Consider the following 17,500-nt stretch of genomic DNA (forward strand, 5'->3'; position numbering starts at 1 on the left):
GTGAGCGTAGACCAAATTGATAGTGCCCCCCCCTGTGATTTCTGGCTTATCACATCCACTCCATAGACTGCAGTAAGGATTCCCACCCCCTGCCGGTCAGCTCCTGTCCATATGTGATGTGGATCTCTGCATGTGGAGTAGAGGTGGGAGAAAAACTTTTTCCCATGTTTATTGCTTGATCAGCTGCTATTACGTTTTACGATAAGCTTTATTGCAACAAGTATTGTCAGGCTATGTTCACACAACTGTAATATTTGTCCAAGTGCTGTCTATGAAAAAAAAAAAAGCCCGACCTCAGACAGAGCTCTAGGAGCAATGTTATGGAATTGTGGTATTTAGATTACAGCTTGAAGATGTCTGTGAGAAACGTCACAGTGCCCACCGGTCTCTTCTGTATTTCGGAGCAGACTCGCCTGTTGAAGTCTATGGGTGTGCAAAAATAAAAAAAATAGGATCCCATATGAATCATCCTTATAGCATCCGATTATTACGAATACATTTCCATTACTAACACAGGATACTATTTCTTCTTTAAAATTTTATTCACTTCTGATGTCTAAAATGGATGCCATACGGATGACAATACAGATGGAAAATCGTCTATTTCTAAATGAAAAAAACAATTTTTTTTTTATACGCTCATGTAAACTTCATCGCATAAGCAACTGCTTTTTGTAAAGTGACAAAATTAATATTATGCAGAATTAAGGGTGATCCGAAACCAAAGGTGACTTTCATACTAAAATTAATTCATAATCTAATCACTTTTCTAATATATTTCAGTTAAAAAAATTTCTACCTTTCCCTCTCTACTCTAACTTCCTGTCTGCTTGTGTTTTTCTTTTTTTAAACTTCTAATGACATTTTGTTTAAGAATTCCATTTCATTTTGGGACTCTCACATGGGATATCATCAGGGGGCAGAGGCTGCGGTCACTGCCACAGCTGCTTTCCCCACCATGAAAAGAAGCGTCATCTGTTTCAGAGACTGGACTGGTCCCTGCCGGGTCATCTTACCTCTTAAGAACCAGTAAGGGAGCGCACTGTCACTGTGCATTCAAAGGAATATAGCACAGGGAGCTCATACTGAGTATGCGTCACAATTTACATCCAACGCATTATCAGTTTAGCAGGACTAGCCGAACCTCCAAAACAGACATCACTGATGGCGCCTAATTTCAGAGAGGATGCAGAGGCTGTGGAAGTGACCGCAGCGTCTGCCCCCAGATGACAGCTCAATCGAGTATCCCAGCATGTACTGGTGAATCTCAAACAAAATGTCGAGACGTTAAAAAAAGAGACTGGTAGTCAGAATGTAGAGGGTACGTTAGGGGATTTTTCATTGAAGTATATTAGAAAACAAGATTAGATTATTACACTGAATACATTTAATATGAAATTCACCTTTGGTTTCAGACCTACCCTTTAAGTTCAGCCAATTTGTTCGGCCCTCCACAGCAGTGCCAGTTTCTCATGTGGCCCCTTGGGAAAATTAATTGCCCACCCTTGCTCTAATCTATTTATCTAGGGAGGTAGTGAGTAGTTTGATACCACATGTTTTATGCAATTTTATGCAACACAAGTTTGAAAAATTACAATTTGCATTTTTTTCAGTGTCACATTCATATTTTTTTTTTTTATATTCACACGTCAAATTTTATTGCACTAGTTTTTGGAGTAATTGTCGGTGTACATGTGGTACTCTTGGTGAAGAAATGGTGTCATTAGTTCCCAGATAATTTTACCTGGGATTCTAATTGTCTGGGGGAAGTTTGATGGGTTAATTTGACCGTCCCTATCTTTGTAAATTAGATAGGTACACATGTGCCCTGATGTCCTCTCGCACATTTTGCATAATTTTACAATGTATTTGGAGCACTTGGAGGGAATAAATTGGCGGAATGACAAATGGCCCTTGAAATTCATGAGGGACTCTTAGACTGCAACATTTTCCTCTGGGATATAGGAATTTAGGAATCATTCTTTTATGAGGGAAATTAGGGGTCACAATTTAAGGCGATTGTAGGTGGGGTCATTTCCTTTGGGTCTTAGGATTTATCACTAAAATGAAGGAATTTCGTTAGGGCTTCATATATGGCTCCAGAGAATACGGTGATACTGAAAACAGATTCTGTAGCCCAGTAGGAATGGAGAGTGTACTAAACCCATATTGAGAGTAAGGCCCAAATATGTTTTTATTTCAGGGACATTTGTGGGGAATGGATCTATGAATGGAATGAAAGGATGTGGGCTTTTGGAGGGTAAAATTGGTGACATCTAATTTTATTCCAGGGGCTGCTAAAAAAGGATGAGTTTGAGTGAAAAATGCATTGTCGGGATACCACAATGGAGGGAGGACTGCAGAATTTGGCCCTGCCTCTGATGATTCAACAGTGACCACTAAATCTACTACCATCGGGCTGTGGGATCTTGTGGAGGAAGAGGAGCCATCACTGTCTGAAAACTGTTCTGCTTCAGAATCAGATTTCATTTGACTCCCGAAAGTAATCTAACAATAGTAGACCTAATGTAAGAGTAATAATTTTTTAATGTTATTTCTTTTATGATTTTTTTTAACTTTTGAATGAACCCTAATTTTAAATTCTAACCCTAAGCCTAACCCTAATGCTAAGCAAAGCAGGGTTGTACCGCTGCACCTCGGTAACCATTCTGCCCGCCATCATTTTATTTTATATGAATGAGTAACAATAAAAACTAACCTAATCTAACAATAGTAGACCTATTGTAACAGTATTAATTTTGTAATTTTATTTATTTTTTTTTTTTTTAAACCTTGTAATGAACCCTAACTTTAAATCCTAACCCTAAGCCCAACCCTAATGCTAAGTCCAACTCTAACCCTAAACCCAACCCTACCCCAACCATAAGGAGTTATCCCTAATCCCTGGCTAAAAGCAAAGAAAGAAAGAAATCAAAATTATAAAATTAAAACAAAAATGAACAAATTTAATCTTACTAGGGGGATAACAAATATTGGACTTTTGATCACTTTGAAAGGATCTATCACATTTATCAAAAGTCAGGGACCAATAGAGAATATCTCTGATGTTGTTGGGTGCCGCCGGCTGATCATTAACTGACGTGCACCTCGCAATGAAGTCATTTTGCTTCAGGAAGAGGAGGAGGAAGCGAATGGTGTCGCTGGTACTAGGGTGCTATGGTGAGCCTAAGGACATCATTTCTCTCTCATCTGACATGTTAGATCATGGCAGAGGAAAGAAAAATGATTTTTAAATCAGACTTTACTTTTTTATGTGATCAATGTTATTCAGTGAATAACGGTGATTATGTAACAGAAAACCGGTAAAAAACATCCCTGATTGTGTTCTCCAGGGTCTCAGCTACCCCCAGTAACTGAAACCCCCGAGAATTTCCAACAATGGGGTTGCTATTGACTTATTTCTGAGGGCCATTAAAAAGCAGCGCTGAGGAATAAGGTTACTTAACCTCTGCTGTTAAAAGGCAACCAACATCCGCTGTACATATACAGCTGAATAAAATCCTCATAGCACACGTAGTAATATATGAAACTCATGACAATGTGCAGTGTTACCACCTTTCTATAGATCACTCACTGGTAATAAATACAGAATTGCACGAGATACAGGATGATGATGTTCAATAATTAATAATTTTATTTTTTTCTCCTATCAGTATGTTTTGAGTTGTGGGAGGAAACCGGAGTACCCGGAGAAAACCCACACAGGCACGGGGAGAACATACAAACTCTGTGCAGATGGAGTCCCAGATTTACATCGAAGACCACAGTGCTGCTCGCTAACAGTGCTAATCACTGCGCCACCGTGCCGTCCTGTAGTATGATGGTCCTACCTCTCCAAGTAGCCTGCCAGCCAGATGAGAATGCAGTAGACTATGGTACCTGATATGCAACAGAGATGATAAAAGAATGCAGGGGCGGGATTCCTACAGACCCTGCCTGTTTCTTCAGACCACAACCAGGTCCACGCCTTCCTGAGCCAGTCAGGTATTGGGAGAGGGGACTGCGTTATATTCCCAATGCTGTCATTGCTGCGACTTTCACTGCTCTTCCTCAGCCAGTCGTCAGGTATTGGGGGAGGGGACTGCATTATATTTCCAATGCTGTCATTGCTGCCGCTTTCACTGCTCTTCCTCAGCCAGTCGTCAGGTATTGGGGGAGGGGACTGCATTATATTTCCAATGCTGTCATTGCTGCCGCTTTCACTGCTCTTCCTCAGCCAGTCGTCAGGTATTGGGGGAGGGGACTGCATTATATTCCCAATGTTGTCATTGCTGCGGCTTTCACTGCTCTTCCTCAGCCAGTCGTCAGGTATTGGGGGAGGGGACTGCATTATATTTCCAATGCTGTCATTGCTGCGGCTTTCACTGCCCTTCCTCAGCCAGTCGTCAGGTATTGGGGGAGGGGACTGCGTTATATTTCCAATGCTGTCATTGCTGCGGCTTTCACTGCCCTTCCTGAGCCAGTCGTCAGGTATTGGGGGAGGCGACTGCATTATATTCCCATTGCTGTCATGGCTGCGGCTTTCAATGCTCTTCCACCTGTTGCTGATGTAGGAGAAGTCACAGAACAGCTGCTGGTCCTCCGGTGTTATAGGTGGTTTCTGAGCTTCAGTGTCAGACATCACTTGGTGTAATTCAATATGTGTGCTGGTTTCTATAACTGGGATCTATAGAAGAAAGACAAATCAGTCTGGTTAATTCATTAAGTATTTAATTATATCCGTCCCCTCCCGAGGGCACCTGTACAGATTGTGGATGAGCCGTGGTAACCGTGTGCCGATTACCGCTAATCACCATGATGCATCGTCACCTGCAGCTTGAGAACAAGTCAACTCCTGGTGCTGCCTGGCAATCTGCGGTATCCACATCTTCTACAACTGCACCATAAAGCTGTGTTCACATGTTGTAACCACATTGGGTTCTTTTGACGCATTGTCAACAATACTGCATATTTTTGTTGTGTTTTTTCCCCCAACAAATGTCCAGAGCATTATGGCTCTTTTTCGTAGAAAAAAATGCACAGTGTGAACGCAGCCTGACAGATTCAAGTTAGTCACTAAATGGTCTTCTGAAGAATTGGGGACAATAATTACACTTTTGAGAAATATGTAAAAGCCAGTCCATCCTGCCACATTCTGTAATTCCACCCATTTACCAGCCGGGGAGGATAAACACATTCTGCTCTACACTTTGTAGAATTGTTACTCATTAGTTGAGTATTTCTTACACATATTATCACATTACACAGGCGAGGACGTGACATTGTAATAAAATAACGCTGTGCACTTACAGGTGTCATTGTGAATGGTGGACGGGACCTTCCCGCCTCTAATTCCTCCCAGTTTATGGGCGAGAAGAATGGATGTCCTTTTAGATTGCTGCAAACAACCTGCCTCTTTTTTGGTGATTTACACAAGAGCTGCAAATATATAAGAATAATTATTATATCACAAGTAATATTATAAATAATCTCAGAAAAAAACAGCAGTAGCAGAATTATTTTCTCATTTTCTTATAGAAAGATGAATTTCTTAAAACAGCCATTGCTAGAAATAAATATGATAGGATAGGATGGGACAGGATAGAATAATACAGGGCGAGATAGGATGGTACAGGGCGGCATGGTACAGGACAGGATGGTACAGGACAGGATAGTACAGGACAGGATGGTACAGGACAGGATGGTACAGGACAGGATGGTACAGGACAGGATGGTACAGGACAGGATAGTACAGGACAGTATAGTACAGGACAGGATAGTACAGGACAGTATAGTACAGGACAGGATGGTACAGGGCAGGATAATAGAGGACAGGATAGTTCAGGATATGATAGTACGGAATAGGATAGTACAGGACAGGATGAAACAGGATAGGATGGTACAAGACAGGATGGTACCGGACAGGGTAGTACAGGATAGGATAGTACAGGATAGGCCATCAGTAGTCGATCAGTTAGGGGCAGATACCCAATAATGCTGATGATTAGCTGTGTGAAGAGGTTTTGGTGAGCACCGCAGCCTCTTTACTGTATAAACTGGCCTGTAGATAAGAACACTGCACACTTAGGAGAGGCTGTCCCGGGGCTCCAGCATTGTCCCAATTCCTTCTATTGGACAAAGCTGAAATACCCAACGCAGTGGTAAAGAAATGTACGGTGTATTATGAAATCTCCTGACTCGTCTATCCTTCCTATGTCTCCAGGTGGAAGTGTCTTTTTACTCACTCTCTCTATGACATCCCTGAGCTGAGAATCCATGCTGTGCGGATAGCAAGGTTTATCACATTTCACTGAACGGGCAATCCTTCGAGAACACTGACCAGAGTAAAACGGGTAAGATCCTGTGGCCATTTGGAAGACTATGATCCCAAAAGCAAACAGGTCGACCGTGTAATTAAAGGGCTGTCGACGAATCATCTGTGGAAATATAAGATTAGAAGAGTAAGTTAGTACAGTGTTCATCCTGGGAGACAGAAAACTACCGTGGTCCATGTTTACTGGTAGTGTTTTTCCACACCTAAGCCCCCATACATAGGACATGTCGGCCAAAACATCATTTAGTTGATAGCTACCTCTCAAATCGAGAAGCCTCAGTACACATTAAACTGTTTTTTTTATTTATTATGCTTTTCTTATACAGCGCTATCTTATTCTGCAGTGCTTTACGTACAGTACTTTCCCTATCAGTATGTCTTTGGAGTGTGGGAGGAAACCAGAGAAACCCACACAAACATGGTATTGTCCTTGGTGGGATTTGACCCCAAGACCCCAGCATTGCAAGACTGTAGTACTAACCAATGAGCCACCATGCTGCCCTAGGCTGATCCTTCTGATATTGGCCAGTTTCGCTGACTTAAGTCTAATATGTATGGGGGCCCTTACACAGTACATCTATTAGATAGCGTTAGTAAATGTGGGTTGATGTGATGATAGATCTGTGATTCCACAAGCTACACATTAAGTGAGAATTGCAGGTGTATAATAAGAGTTATTAGTAGTCACATAGTCACCTCAGGAGCCATATAGCCAGGAGTGCCGAAAAAAACTCTGATCTTCTGAGAACCAAATACATTCATAGCAGCAAGGCCGAAATCAGCAATCTTAGCGTGTCCATCACCGTCCAGAAGAATGTTGTCTGGTTTTAAATCCCTTAAAAAAAGAAAGAAAAATAGTTCTGTGAGTCAGATATAGATCAGCTGTCGTGCTTGGGTTGCTGTGGGGGCTTCACAGGACCACTCACTAAACATTGGGGGACAGATTCACTAATCCTATCTTGTGTAGACATATACCAGGCTTTCTGAAAACACGCCAAATCATCACAGTGGCTGTGTAACAAATTAGGAGCAACTTCAGAGATTTTTGTCTGATGTTACACCACTATTGTTTTCATTACTTAGAGCCAATAATTTTTCACAAAAATCTGATTACAGTTTAGTTGCACGTTATGACATTGTAAGCCACATGGATTCCTATCAAACTATTCCCATTTCCATAAAAGCCTTGTCCCCTCTTCAATGAGCCCCAAAAGTGTCTAAAACACTTCATAAATGTGGTACACATCATGTTCACCATATTTTTGGCTAAATAACACCACAATTCTGGCACAGTTAACTATTTCCCATAGTAAATCTTTCTCTTGTATAATACAAGAAATGACTTATTACCGGTGAATAATCCCACGACTGTGGAGAAACTCTATTCCACTCAAGATTTCTGCTGCAAGGAACCTAATAAGGAAGAAAAAAATCCTATCAGCATTAATTGTTCTACTGAACCACTAATATCTATGAGAGGAGACAGCGGCAACAGATATCACAGAGCGGCTGCTCTCTTACCTGGTCGTGCAGACATCCAGGGGGGCTCTGCTTTTGATAAATGCAGTCAACTCGCCACCACTCAGATATTCCATGGCATAAAATGCATAGTCCTGTGCGAGAGAAGGGAAGATTATGGTAAATAATGCAGATTTTATCCATCCTGATAACATTTACTATGGTTTTGGGACCTATACTGTATGTTCAGAAAACATGTCTTTGTGTCTGCACACACTGGAGAGGTGTCCAGGGTGACAACTAAGTCAAAATCCTCTAATGATAGCCATCAGTAATGGCGCCCAGGACATACAGACACACAGAGCATGCAGCAGGTCTCTTCATTTACAGACAAAGATTGAATTTGCAATCTGATGGAAGCAAATGGACATGATGGGGAGAAAGGAGAGAATTCCTAGAACGTGAGGAGTCTCTTACCGCTGTCTGGAAGGTGCCATAGGCATGTGTGAAGAATCTACTGTCTTCAGTGATTTCCAGGACATCTCTCTCTATGCGGATGGTGTCTTTAGCATTTTCCAACAATTCTCTCTTCTTAACCATCTTGACCGCCAGCTGAAGTCCGCTGGGTTGATGTGTCGCCAGCATCACCTTCCCAAAACTGCCTTCTCCAAGCTTCCTGGTAAAGATTAAACTCTCCAGGGAAAAACAGGCAGTCACTTGCTCTGAAGGGCTGGTGGTCTGAGCACCGATTACACCTAGAACAGAAAACAGATATAAGAACTAACAATTAATCACTCATATATAATGCTCCAATAAATTGGCAATTTTTTAAAAATCTATCATGAGCTTTGAACCATGAGGAACCTGGTTACCACCATGTTCTGGCTGGAGAGCCTTAAGTATAGAAGGTGGAAAGCTCTGATGTACACGGTAGTATGTACGGGACAAGATTATGTCATTAGGTTACATTTTGTAAAATAAATGAACACTTTATATAAAACTAGCTGAAGTGCCCGGCGCTGCCCGGGCATAGTAACGAAATGTGGTTAGTTATAGAAAATTATAATTATCCTCCATCCCATAGTCCCGTGCCCATATACCCATCATACATATCCACGATCCCATAGGCCCGTGCCCATATACCCATCATACATATCCTCCATCCCATAGTCGAGTGCCCATATACCCATCACACATCCTCCATCCCATAGTCCCATGCCCATATACCCATCATACATATTCTCCATCCCATAGTCCCATGCCCATATACCCATCATACATATTCGCCATCCCATAGTCGATTGCCCATATACCCATCACACATCCTTCATCTCATAGTCCCATGCCCATATACCTATCATACATATCCGCCATCTCATAGTCCCGTGCCCATATACCGTCATACATATCCTCCATCCTATAGTCCAGTGCCCATATACCCATCACACATCCTCCATCCCATAGTCCCGAGCCCATATACATATCCACCATCCCATAGTCCCGTGCCCATATACCCGTCAAACATATCCTCCATCCCATAGTCCAGTGCCCATATACCCATCACACATCCTCCATCCCATAGTCCCGTGCCCATATACATATCCACCATCCCATAGTCCCGTGCCCATATACCCGTCAAACATATCCTCCATCCCATAGTCCAGTGCCCATATACCCATCACACATCCTCCATCCCATAGTCCCGTGCCCATATACATATCCGCAATCCCATAGTCCCGTGCCCATATACCAGTCATACATATCCTCCATCCCATAGTCCAGTGCCCATATACCCATCACACATCCTCCATCCCATAGTCCCGTTCCCATATACCCATCATACTTATCCTCCATCCCATAGTCCGGTGCCCATATACTCATCACACATCCTCCACTCCATAGTCAACCATTATGACATCATAATGAGCGGCGGCAGGGCTTGCAACCTTTGATGACATCAGCGTCGCCATGGCAACCATTGTGACATCATAATGAGGGGCAGGGCTTCATACGCACACACTGCTTCCCCAGTATGCAAATAGTTGCATTATAACATCACAATGAGGGGCGGGGCTTGACGCACACACTTTTTCCCCCAGTATGTAGATAGGGGCAAAATTGTTTGGTGAATTGGAACGCGCGGGGTTAAAATTTCGCCTCACAACATAGCTTAGGACGCTCTCGGGGTCCAGACGTGTGACTGTGCCAAATTTTGTGGCTGTAGCTGCGACGGTGCGGATGCCTATCCCGGACATACACACATACACACATAAATGACTAAATGACTATAGACTTTACCTTCTGGAGCTTGATCGATGGATTTGTCACTCTCACGTCTTCTCTTTGTGGTGGTCTCAGTGTCAGATGTCCTCTTTCTCTTAAGTTGTTCTCTACAACTTTGATTTTCAACTCTCTCTTGATGGATGTGAGAGCTTCTTCCTCTCTTATTTGGGGTTTCATCTCCTTTCTCAGGAGATGTGTTCCCTCTTTTTTTCCCCTTTTTAAGGGTCTTATTCTCTGGAGGATGTCCAGAAGATGATGTACAGGGATCATCTGTATTCTCAACAGGTACGTCCTGTACAATGTCCTGAGAAGTTACTCCTCTCTGGGAAAAACTCTCTTCCGTGCATCTTTTTTTAGCACGTCTCTTATTCTTTTCACCACACTTCCTTTTTCGTCCCATGATAAGTTAATATCAATAATAATGAATTTGCTAAGTGCGCAAAAGTCGTCTTCACTCTCCAAAAGCTGAAGGTAAAGTAAGAAAAGTGACATCGGAATCTTTAACCTAACAATCACCTAGTATTGTGACATCATCGCCATTATGACATCATCAGCCAGAGTGTAAGCGATGATGTCATCGGCTGCTGCAGGACTAAGTTTGACATAATTAGATGATCTAGTATAAAAAAAGCACTTACATATGTATGTGGTCTGTTTATGCAGTCCTCCACAAGCGCCCCAACGCGCGTTTCATTTCTTCGTCAGGAGGTTCGCCTAAGCAGACCGCATAAGCAGACCACATACTTATGCAAGTGCTTTTAACAATATTTTTATCATCACAGCAGCCATTTTTAGGCAACACAATAGTAGTCTTATACTGACAGCCAATACTAAGCCAATGTGGAATTTTCTTTGGCTATGTCTGTGAAATATTACATGCACTGATTTGCATAACAAGTAGGTAGGGCTTATGGCGTTGTTGACTCCTATGATGTTTCAGTAGTGACCTTGAAATTGTGAATTGATGTTTTGTGTACTATTTTTATTACAAATTCATTGAATAAAGTAGAATTAATTTTACTGGCATGTTATACTGTTTTTTTCTTATGTGGCTAATTATTGTAGTGAGTTGTGCCTTTTTTTACTTTTATGGGTTTTTGTGCTATACATTGCCTATGAGGAGTTGATTATAATAGACTGCCTATGGGGAGTGCATTATAATATGCTGCCTATGGGGGTGCATTATAATAGCCTGCCTATGGGGGTGCATTATAATAGGCTGCCTATGGGGGTGCATTATAATATAGAATCTGCCTATGGGGAGTGCATTCTAATATAGAGGCTGCCTATGGGGAGTGCATTATACTATACACTCTGCCTATGGGGAGTGCATTATACTATATTGAGGACTATCTGGTGTATTATGATATGGATGCTGTCTAGGTGGCCATCATACAGTGTGGGGATTATAGTGACGGGGCCATCATACAGTGTTGGAGCCATTAAATAGTTTGGGGATATTAAGGGGTCAGTATATATACAGTGTGGGGTGTCATTATACTGTGTATAGAGGAGCTGTACAAGGGGGAGACTTGGGACATTATTAAATGTGAAGTGGGCACTTGGTGTTACATGGGAACTTGGGTTACTGTGACTGTCAAAGGGGCACACACAGGGCAATATTAAATTCTAGGGACCAAAGTGTGGGCCCTGTTTTCTAGGGCACTTGCACCTGACATTACTATTTTCTAGAGAGTTGCTTTAGAATTTAAAGGTCACACAGAACCACACAATAGGTGCAGTAATAGGGACACATACGGCAGCAGCGGCTCAGTATTGGGGTATCAGGTGCAGTAATAGGGACACATACAGCAGCAGCTCAGTAATGGGGTATCAGGTGCAGTAATAGGGACACATACGTCAGCAGCGGCTCAGTATTGGGGTATCAGGTGCAGTAATAGGGACACATACAGAAGCAGCAGCTCAGCATTGGGGTATCAGGTGCAGTAATAGGGAAACATACGGCAGCAGCGGCTCAGTATTGGGGTATCAGGGGCAGTAATAGGGACACATACGGCAGCAGCGGCTCAGCATTGGGATATCAGGTGCAGTAATAGGAGACATACGACAGCAGCAGCTTAGTATTGGGGTATCAGGTGCAGTAATAGGGACACATACGGCAGCAGCGGCTCAGTATTGGGGTATCAGGTGTAGTAATAGGGAGACATACGACAGCAGCGGCTCAGTATTGGGGTATCAGGTGCAGTAATAGGGGCACATATGGCAGCAGCGGCTCAGTATTGGGGTATCAGCAGGATGAGCAGTTTGTGCAGGTTGGGAATAGTCCAATTGGTGACAGTGCTGAAAATATGAGAAGTGAAATGTGTCTTTGTTGTATTCTCTGCAGCCGAGTCCTGGCTGTAGGAGTTGTCATGTCGGTCTGGGCCAGATGGAAAAGACGTGAAAAGTGAACGGTTCCATCAGAAATAACGTCAGTGGTATGTCCTGTCCACTTCCTCAGGTACATAGCCATAGCCAGGACGTCCACGAAACACGTAGTTTTATAGCCCTGAATGAAGTATGCAACTCTTCTGAACCCAGTGGTTCCCTTGCCTGATTTTGGAGGAGTGCGGAATTATCCGCATCTTGAATATCCTCTCCAGAATTTAAGAATTCTATGATAATACCATTAACCTTTCTAGTAAATTTCTTATTAATTGTTTTAAGTTATTATTTTTATCCTTTTTGTCATATCCCTGTATATTATCCTTACGTTGTCTGTGTGGACTTTTTTCCATCCGTTTGGCTTCTGTGTTATAATTCAGCAGTAAATAATCTTTACAAGACCAATGTGTCCTTAAAAATTGGATGGAAAACATAATGTACTGATTTTTTGCACACCCATAGGCTTGAAAAAGTGAGTCTCATCCAAAGTACCGAAGAGAATGGTGTTATCTGAACTGCTCCATAGAATAACATTGATCCGAGCGCTGTGAGGTCTGTTGAGGCCATGTGAGGATGTAGGGAGATGGACCAGGCTAGGGCAGCTTCTTGTGGGTCTGGGCTGGAACCATAGGGGCTGTGACCATTGTTGAGGGGTGAAGCACTTTCTGACCAGAGCAGATCTTTGCACCTGACTGCAGGTGGCGGGGTAGGGATAAAAGGAGCTGAGCGCGCAAAAGGGGAACTTCTGGTGGGGAGACAGAAAAAACACAAGGAGAAGGTTGACTCCGTCGCCACGGTTCCCTGCCAATCAGCAGGCCTATGCCGCAGCTTAACCACCTCTCTGGGCACAGCCTGGGTTGAGAGAGAGCCGAGCTTCTGGCAGACTTCCATACCTGAGAACTCTGACTTGACAGCACCCTTCGCAGTGCCTAACAATCGTTACCAAACAGACCACGCGCAACTCGCTGACTACGTGGGCCCTTCGGCGGCCTCCTCTCTGAAACTTTGTGGCCCACTTGTTTTTACATCTACTCCCCGTGCAACACCGTGTACCAGGACCGAAAGCCCGCGCCGGGAAAAGCCAGGAACTGCCATTTTATTCAAGAGACATTTCTTCTATTCCATCTGGGATCGCTTCAGAGACTTCTCGTGTCACCTGCTTATTTCTCATTGCAAAATGCAAATAAATATATATAATTTATACAATGTGATTTTCTGGATTTTATTTTTGATATTCTATCTCTCAATGTTAAAATTAACCTGCCCTTAAAATTATAGACTGATAATGTCTTTGTCAGTGGGAAAGCTTACAAAATCAGCAAGGGATCAAATACATATTTCCCCCACTGTATATATATTTTTGTTTTTCAATAATTTTTATTAACTTTTTATCATTACATTGAAAACGTATATATATTATATTCATAGGGAAAAGGGGGAAGTATATATATTTTTGTACCAATACACCTTTTGTCAATGTGTTGCTTTTCCCGATGTTTTTTCCCTTGATTTCCATTATGTTGGGGGAATGTTTATACCCCTACGCTGTTTGGTATCTAAATACATTAATGCTACGTTATTAGTGCAACAATAATGAATTCTAGACAATGGTAATACATGTTAGTGCTTCACCGCGCATGCCTAGATTTGCATAGGAAGTTGTGCTTGCATTCCACAGTGTGGGACTCACGCTACTGTTCAGAGGGTGCCGGTTAATATCATCAAGGAGGCGCAACAGGAAGTGACGACATTGCTCTTCCAGTCATAAACGTGTTTCCACAGAGTGGAACGCACAATATACACTGGGATATAGAAATTTAGGAATGATTCTTTTATGAGGGAAATTAGGGGTCTCAGTTTGTTAAGGCGATTGTAAGTGGGGTCATTTCTTTTGGGTCTTAGGATTTATCGCTAAAATGAAGGAATTTCTTTAGGGCTTCATATATGGCTCCAGAGATGATAGCTGCAAATACGGTGATACTGAAAACAGATTCTGTAGCCCAGTAGGAATGAAGAGTGTACTAAACCCATATTGAGAGTAAGGCCCAAATATGTTTTTATTTCAGGCACAATTGTGGGGAATGGATCTATGAATGGAATGAAAGGATGTGGGCTTTTGGAGGGTAAAATTGGTGACATCTAATTTTATTCCAGGGGCCGCTGAAAAAGGATGAGTTTGAGTGAAACATGCATTGTCGGGATACCACAATGGACTGCAGAATTTGGCCCTGCCTCTGATGATTCAACAGTGACCACTAAATCTACTACCATTGGGCTGTGGGATCTTGTGGAGGAAGAGCAGCCATCACTGTCTGAAAACTGTTCTGCTTCAGAATCAGATTTTGTTTGACGCCCGAAACTAGCGGAGCAAAGCAGGGTGTACCGCTGCACCTCGGTAACCATTCTGCACGCCATCGTTTTATTTTATATGAATGCCTAACAATAAAAACTAACCTAATCTAACAATAGTAGACCTAATGTAACAGTAATAATTTTTTTATTTTATTTATTTTATTTTTTTAAACTTTTGAATGAACCCTAACTTTAACGCCTTAACCCCCAAGGGTGGTTTGCACATTCATGACCGGGCCAATTTTTACAATTCTGACCACTGTACCTTTATGAGGTATTAACTCTGGAACGCTTCCATGGATCCCGGTGATTCTGACATTGTTTTCTCGTGACATATTGTACTTCATGTTAGTGGTAAAATTTCATTCAAATAACTTGCGTTTATTTGTGAAAAAAACGGAAATTTGGCAAAAATTTTGAAAATTTCGCAATTTTCCAACTTTGAATTTTTATGCCCTTAAATCACAGAGATACGGCACACAAAAAACTTGATAACTAACATTTCCCACATGTTTACTTTACATCAGCACAATTTTGGAACCAAAATTTTTTTTTGTTAGGAAGTTATAAGGGTTAAAAGTTGACCAGCGATTTCTCATTTTTACAACACCATTTTATTTTTAGGACCACATCACATTTGAAGCCACTTTGAGGGGTCTGTATGATAGAAAATACCCAAAAGTGACACCATTCTAAAAACTGTACCCCTTAAGGTGCTCAAAACCACATTCAAGAAGTTTATTAACCCTTTAGGTGCGTCACAGGAATTTTTTGAATATTTAAAAAAAATGAACATCTAACTTTTTTTCACAAAAAAAATACTTCAGGTTCAATTTTTTTTATTTTACCAAGGGTAACAGGAGAAATTGGACTGCAAAAGTTATTGTGCAATTTGTCCTGAGTACGCTGATACCTGATTTGTGGGGGGGAACCACTGTTTCGGTGTATGGCAGAGCTCAGAATGGAAGGAGCGCCGTTTGACTTTTTCAATGCAAAATTGGCTGGAATTCAGATCGGACGCCATGTCACGTTTGGAGAGTCCCTGATGTACCTAAACAGTGGAAACCCCCTACAAGTGACCCCATTTTGGAAACTAGACCCCCCAAGGAATTTATCTAGATATGTGGTGAGAACTTTGAACCCACAAGGGCTTTACAGAAGTTTATAACGTACAGCGGTACAATTAAAAAATCATATTTTTTCCACAAAAATGATCTTTTCACCCCAATTTTTATTTTCCCAAGGGTAACAGGACCCTAAAAGTTATTGTGCAATTTGTCCTGAGTATGCTGATACCCCACATGTGGGGGTAAACCACTATTTGGGCGCATGGCAGAGCTTGGAAGGGAAGCAGCGCCATTTGACGTTTTTGGCTGGAATTGAGATCGGACATCATGTCGCGATTGGAAAACCCCTGATGTACCAAAACAGTGGAAACCCCCCACAAATGACACCATTTTAGAAACTAGACCCCCTAAGGAACTTATCTAGATGTGTGGTGAGAACTTTGAACCCCCAAGGGCTTCACAGAAGTTTATAACATAAAGCTGTACAATTAAAAAATCATATTTTTTCCACAAAAATGATCTTTTCACCCTCAATTCTTATTTTTCCAAGGGTAACAGCACCCTAAAAGTTATTGTGCAATTTGTCCTGAGTACGCTGATACCCCACATGTGGGGGTAAACCACTATTTGGGCGCATGGCAGAGCTCGGAAGGGAAGCAGCGCCATTTGACGTTTTTGGCTGGAATTGAGATCGGACACCATGTCGCGATTGGAAAACCCCTGATGTACCTAAACAGTGGAAACCCCCCACAAATGACACCATTTTGGAAACTAGACCCCCCAAGGAACTTATCTAGATGTGTGGTGAGCACTTTGAACCCCCCAGTGCTTCACAGAAGTTTATAACGCCCGGGCGTGAAAATAAAAAATTCGTATTTTTTCCACAAACATGATCTTTTAGTCACCATTTTTTTTATTTTCCCAGGGTAACAGGAGAAATTGGACCCCAAAAGTTGTTGTCCAATTTGTCCTGAGTATGCTGATACCCCATATGTGGGAGAAAACTACTGTATGGGAACACGTCGGGGATCGGAAGGGAAGTAGTGATGTTTTGGAATGCAGACATTGATGGAATGGTCTGCGGGTGTCATGTTGCCTTTGGAGAGCCCCTAATGTACCTAAACAGTGGAAACTCCCCACAAATGACCCCATTTTGAAAACTAGACCCCCTAAGGAACTTATCTAGATGTGAGGTGAGCACTTTGAACCCCCAAGGGCTTCACAGAAGTTTATAATGCCAGGGCATGAAAATAAAAAAATCGTATTTTTTCCACAAACATGATCAATTATTCCCCAATTTTTTTATTTTCCCAAGGGTATCAGGAGAAATTGAACCCCAAAAGTTGTTGTCCAATTTGTCCTGAGTAAGCTGACACCCCATATGTGGGAGAAAACTACTGTATGGACACACGTCAGGGCTCGGAAGGGAAGTAGTGACGTTTTGGAATGCAGACATTGATGGAATGGTCTGCGGGTGTCATGTTGCCTTTGGAGAGCCCCTAATGTACCTAAACAATGGAAACCCCCCACAAATGACCCCATTTTGAAAACTAGACCCCCTAAGGAACTTATCTAGATGTGAGGTGAGCACTTTGAACCCCCAAGGGCTTCACAGAAGTTT

General features: G+C 42.1%; 1 long non-coding RNA gene across 3 annotated transcripts; it reads left to right on the plus strand.

Annotated features, from left to right (window-relative positions):
• Positions 1-2,139: 2,139 nt before the first annotated feature.
• On the plus strand, positions 2,140-14,926 carry LOC141085996 (uncharacterized). Of its 3 annotated transcripts, none has more exons than XR_012231467.1 (4): positions 2,140-2,528; positions 3,675-4,005; positions 6,224-6,353; positions 12,923-13,660. It is a non-coding gene; the product is annotated as an uncharacterized lncRNA (long non-coding RNA). The 3 variants fall into 3 exon arrangements; XR_012231465.1 differs by lacking the exon at positions 12,923-13,660 and adding an exon at positions 14,615-14,926 and having other exon boundaries at positions 2,141-2,528; XR_012231466.1 differs by lacking the exon at positions 12,923-13,660 and adding an exon at positions 12,423-12,666 and having other exon boundaries at positions 2,141-2,528.
• The last annotated feature ends 2,574 nt before the right edge of the window (positions 14,927-17,500 follow it).

This window comes from Dendrobates tinctorius, unplaced genomic scaffold (assembly GCF_039654945.1).
Source record: "Dendrobates tinctorius isolate UK_male_01 unplaced genomic scaffold, ASM3965494v1 ptg000029l, whole genome shotgun sequence".
Taxonomy (NCBI): domain Eukaryota; kingdom Metazoa; phylum Chordata; class Amphibia; order Anura; family Dendrobatidae; genus Dendrobates; species Dendrobates tinctorius.